This window comes from Pinus tabuliformis, chromosome 1_1 (assembly GCF_031772625.1).
Source record: "Pinus tabuliformis cultivar Carrire ecotype Pingquan chromosome 1_1, CPIR1, whole genome shotgun sequence".
NCBI lineage: Eukaryota > Viridiplantae > Streptophyta > Pinopsida > Pinales > Pinaceae > Pinus > Pinus tabuliformis.
The window spans coordinates 990489386-990495370 of NC_142297.1; the positions used below are offsets into that span (position 1 = coordinate 990489386).

Genomic DNA, 5985 nt, shown 5'->3' on the forward strand with positions numbered 1-5985 from the left:
TAAGATTTGATTTCATTCACTAAGAATCAATATTTATTCACAAAGAATCCTAGTTTCACTTTATAAAAATTTTGGGTTATTTCTATTATGAAAACCAGTCCACAAACATTTTTGCGAAGGTGGATTTGCCCATAGGCCTTAGTGTTTCAACCTATGCTATGATACCATTTGTAACGTACCTCCACGGCCTACCTAGAAAATAACCCCTAATTCCCCAACTTTTTGAAATTTCTTTAGTTATAACTTAAGATTTCACATCCTTTTCTTCTAACTAGACGGTCAAGTCATATTCAAGAGATAAAATTATACCAGAGACCCATTAATTCTTCTTTATCGAATGATATTATATATATATATATCCATAGTTGGAAAGAAGGAGTAACCATAACATGCAACCATCAATCCCCGCATGGTATCAATATCCTCAACCCTTAGATATAAGATTAGAATTTACCTCCTAGTTGCTCTGCATGCCTCTAGGCCAACAAATTGTCTCCACACTATTAAATCCTGATTACTATAATGTATGCATAAACTTTATAAATTATTCAGATAATCACATGCACCACTTTCATCACCTCCACTCTTCAATTAGATTTCCCAGAAGTGTTTTCATACACTTAATAGTACATCCTGCTACATAAGGATGCATTAAGAACACATGGATTACTTTTAATCAATTGACAAAATGCAAATTGATCCTTATTGGGTATACATGCAATAGAAAATCTGACCATCATAGATTATTCTGTTACCTACATTATACTATGATAATTTGCAACCATCTACCACTATCTTCCATGTTAACTAGAGGCTATATATAACAACAAAAGCTCCTTCACTAACATAAGAAGATTGCCATTAGATTCATTCGGTATCCTACTCATTCATGCACATAGAAAATGAAATAAACCAAGACTCATAACATATCCAATATTGAACCAAATAAAAGAATCACATGAAGGGAAAGAGATTGACATACAACCATTCCACACAAATGACACCAACTAAATATCATTTGGAGGGAGGAGGACCACCACCCAGCCTTGAATCACCTCTGATTCCCCCTGAGTCGAAGATCTTGCCAATGATCAATTTTCCTCAATTGATCGATGCACTGGGTATTTAATACCCTCTTTCATGGCTTAGTTGCCATTAGCAACGTCCCGCTTTTTGGATTTTTCCATTTGCCTAGGTATTAACCAGAAAAGATTGTATTAATCTCCTACGACACTTTTCCACATAAAAGCTTGCCTTTATCTCCCACAAATATTTTATGTTCGATGGATCTTCATCCCCCATCCATCCGATGGATATCCAACCCATCCAAGCTTATTCGGAATCACATCTAGAAGCTTATCATGAAAGATTCATCTCTATCCCATTCCTCATGGGATTTGGCAAGCATCTCCTCTCTCTTGGTGCTCCACCCTCCAAGTGATTTGTTTTATTAATTTAATTAATAATACATTTTCTTTTCATATTACATATCACCTAGCTTTCCTCAGCTTAGGTGTAGAATAGTTTAACCCATAAAAGAGGGTATCAAACCTAGCTTTCTTCAGCTTAGATTTACAACCTTTAACATGCACAGGAGGATATCAAACCTATATTTTATTTAGTGTCTTTGATATTCATGATATCCTAAACACATAAGCATACTTCTACAACTCTGTGAACAAAACGTTTTCTTATATGAGGCTCGGTTTCTTTGCGGGTTGGCCTTTGTTTCAAGGTGACTTCGATTCTCATCTCAAATCATCCTATAACTTGACTGTAATTAGGCCGATAGGCCTTCCTATGCATCAACAATCGTCAACACTTTTACTTTGCTCTGTTGGATCAGGTGACACACTTTCAACCGTTGATTTGAAGTGTCACTGCTTTTTCTAAATATTAGTTGAGTTGCCTTACTGCTTTTTCCCATTCACTCTTGAAGATATTTTTACTGCTTTTTCCCTTCCAGTTGTTCTTGCCGTTCTTCTTCCCTAGCTTTTCCCTTTTCTTTTGCATTGGCTTGCCTTGTTTCTTGTTCAAGTTTATTTTCTGCTCACTGTTGTTGACATCTACAGACTCTGAAATTATGAAAGTCCCAGGGATGCTTTAGCAATGCTTCTGACCACCATTCCAAAACAGCAGATGAGATCTTTAGCTTTGATGAACAGAGTCCACAACAGGAATCGGCTGTGGATGCCGGCCTTGACATGATAGATGTGTGTTCCATCAGATCCATGTCTGCTGGTGTTGGGGAGCTGATTGTTACACCCACCATATCATCTCAGAGTGCCCAGCAAAATCAACCGTTTGAGGATGAGAGGATGAAGAAAAGGCACAACCATAAGATTCCCAGAAGAGGTTGTATGCACAGCTGTCTTCAGCATTTTATTATGTATGTTTATGAATGCCTTACACACAAAAGACCGCAGAGGAATGGTTGAAACACAACTAGGTACAACATACTAGGTATGCTAATAAATTTCCACTTACACCTGCTGATTCAATTATATTAATAGTGGTCTTTTTTCATTTTAATAACATGATGTTCCTATCCCCTGATAACCTCCGTGATTGATTGTTTGAGGTTTTTACAGGAAAATAAAACAGGCAAGAAGATGAAACGGTGGATGGTAATGGGAGCTTGGCAGCGTGAGAGCGGCCAATGCATGGCATGACTCAAAATTTTCAATGAGGCCCCTTAGTTTAGGATAGAAAAACATTAAACATATATCAGGAAAGAAATGTATGACCTTGACTTTGTTTGAAGTGCGAGAAAATAGATGCTTAAAAGAACTCAAGAAAGATGTTCATAACTTGATCTTCACTGTGGGAAAAACGTGCCAAAATTTTGATCATATAGAAGTTTTTAAATATTTTTGTGTATCACTATGCGCTAGTGTGTTGGTGTTGAATGACAGGTCGTGCAAGTTATATGGTATTCAAACTACTCAAAAAGAAAAAGAAATAGAAAATGTCTTATTCTTTTCTCTTGTTATTTAAAAAACTTGTAATAATTTAATTCAAGTTTTTTCATTTTACGCTATAAACTTTTTGCATTTTTTTTTTAGAACTTGGGATAATCAAACTTTTTTAAGATGGCAGAATTAGAAAAATAGTTTATAATTATAGAAATGAGGTATATTGGTTTGGAATTTTTATGGTTTTTTGAATACTGAGATAGATACAATGCTTTGAGAGTCTATTTGGACAATTACATTATATAGACTAGTACACCACTAAAATTTGCAATTCTAAAAACTATTTTTTAAATATTAAAAAAATTTACTAAAAAACTAATTAGCTAAAAATAGTGAAATTACTTTTATATATATATATATATATATATATATATATATATATATATATATATATATGACATTGCTCGTATTAAAGTGATTATTGGTTATTAATACATTTTTAAATAAATATCAATATTATTTTATTTTACTTAATGAAATACTTTATTTATAGTCCATGTTATTATTATTATTAAATGTTTCATATCAATGTTATATTAAGATTGAATCAATTAGGCTAAATAACTAGGTGAAAATGGGATTAATCCATTTGGATTACTCTAAAATTGTTTACCATATATTTTGGGTGTTTCATGAAATCTTGTGTACATGGTTTATGTTTAACCTTGGATGGTCTGAAATGAATTAACACCTAGAAAATATGGATAGAAGCAGGTATGCTTTTGGTTTTCAATATCTATGAGTTTTACTAATAAATTTGTACAAGGAAAAGTAACGTGGTAGATAATGGCTATGCATGGAACCCAGTTTTTTCAACATTTTCAATCCATTATTTCTTTATTACGGTGAAGCCGTGGAAAAATCGCAAGGGCTTTAACCGTAGAGATGGTGCTTTTATTTTATTTGGCAGTTTATGCTGGATGGTTTTGCCCTGCCTATTAATTTTTCAACAGGGGGAGAGGAGAGTTCACCATGGAGGGATAATATAAGATGAGAAGCTTCGATTTCTGAATCTATTTTCTTTTCTCTCACTTGTTTCTTATTTCTTTATCTGTCAAAATCTGCCGCAGATGCGGATTTTGTCTCTCAAATCTTTCTAACACGTTATTTGAATGGCATGCCATGAATCTAGACAGGTGAAAAAACACGCAGGACAATAATACCCGTGCAAAAGGATGTTTGTACACCACTTTGTGGCATTCATTTTATTAGGTAAGGTGAGTAGCGATTCTTCTTTTCTCAAATAGAGAAATCATTCGGTCATTTTCGGTTCACTCTCTGCAAATTCTATCAACTTGATCATTTCTTGTTTAATTACTTGTCATTTTGCTCAATACCATTAGTTGAATGTCCAGAACCTATATTTATGAAGATGACCCATGAAAATAGGTAGATGAGAATGCCCAAATAAACAATTAAGCTAGTAGAAGATGAAGGTTAACATTAATTGATTAATTTGTTCAGTATTGCCCTCTATATATGCAGCATGCCATTTTTAACTTATTTTGTTGTAGGGAGCTGTGGCTGTTTTACCATATTCTTGATATAGCATGGAAGGTTAAATCATTTTTGTTTATTATTTCGACCTCCCTCATGTCATGGCCACTGCTCCCCATCTCCCAGGTTACTAAAAACACCTTTGCTTCATCAATGGTATATACGCATAACAATCTTATACATATAAATGTACGTAAATAGGTGTGGAGCACATGAGCGGAGACATGTTTGAAACCGTGCCCTCTGCGGACACCATATTCATGAAGGTAAGTCTTGAACTTGCTGAGCTGTCATGTAATTCAATTAGAATGAGCTGAGAGCGCGTTTTGACTATACAATTTGTTTGTGTGATTTCATCAGTGGATCATGCATGACTGGGGCGATGAGGACTATATCAAGATATTAAAGAGTTGTAGGAAGGCGATCCCAGAGACGACGGGGAAGCTCATTATTGTTGACGTAGTGGCGTTGGACTCTAATCACAGAGGCGGTGATAATAATAATGGTGGCCAGAAAGAGAAGCCGGTTCTGGATCCTAATTTAGTTCTAGTATTTGATCTGGTAATGGTGGCGCACTGCTCTGGTGGGAAGGAAGGAACAAAGAAAGAATGGAAGAAGATTTTATTAGAAGGTGGATTCGGTCGTTATAAAATAATCACCATTCCTGATTTCCAGTCTGTGATTGAAGCATTTCCTTCTTGATTATCTGCTCTTTATGGGTTCATTTTTAGTATTTACATTGTTAAAATGCAATCAAATTATTGTATTTACAAAATAAACGAAGATTTATCAAGGCCTTATGGAGACATGAAACATCCATAGCTAATGATTTTCTTTAGTCTTGCCTCGCACTCCCGAGAAGACAATGCATTAATGGGTCACGGGACACTACTCATCTCCTTCGGAGACATGGAGGATCTGTAGACAGTGCTGTCCTTTCCTCTTACCTCTCTCTGAGTGATCCAGTCCAAAAAAAACAAGGTTTTCCACAAACCAATTAACTCTTCTAGAAAAATTCAACAATTCCAATTTAATAATCCTATCGGCCTCTCTTTGTACCTTTTGGAACAATTGCTAATAAATACCACCTATTAGTATTTGATATCTCGTATAATAAATAAGCTTAAAACATAAAATAATGAAATAATAAATAAGCTTAGAACATAAAATAATGAAAAGAATCATAATAGCATATAACACCACAACAACCACAAAAAAAAAATTATATTGTAAAATTTTGACAGTTTATCATGGAAACTTTCATGTGGCAATGTAAGGTATTTCATTATCAAATATGAACAATTACAATCATGCTTACAATCCACTCCACTAATCTCTTAGGTTTCCTTGATATAAATATATTCATTTATTAAAAAACAAAAAATTCTTATTAGTCAAATTTCTTAGACAAACATTATTAGATTAACCGCAAAATATTTACCTAATATAATTTCAGTTTTCCATTTTTCTTTTAGTTTCATATTTAAAACACAAAAGAACACCATCTAATTTA

General features: G+C 34.0%; 1 pseudogene; it reads left to right on the forward strand.

The window, feature by feature from the left end:
- The first annotated feature begins 4684 nt into the window (after positions 1 to 4684).
- Positions 4685 to 5174, forward strand: LOC149217866 (xanthohumol 4-O-methyltransferase pseudogene; annotated as a pseudogene).
- Positions 5175 to 5985: the final 811 nt, after the last annotated feature.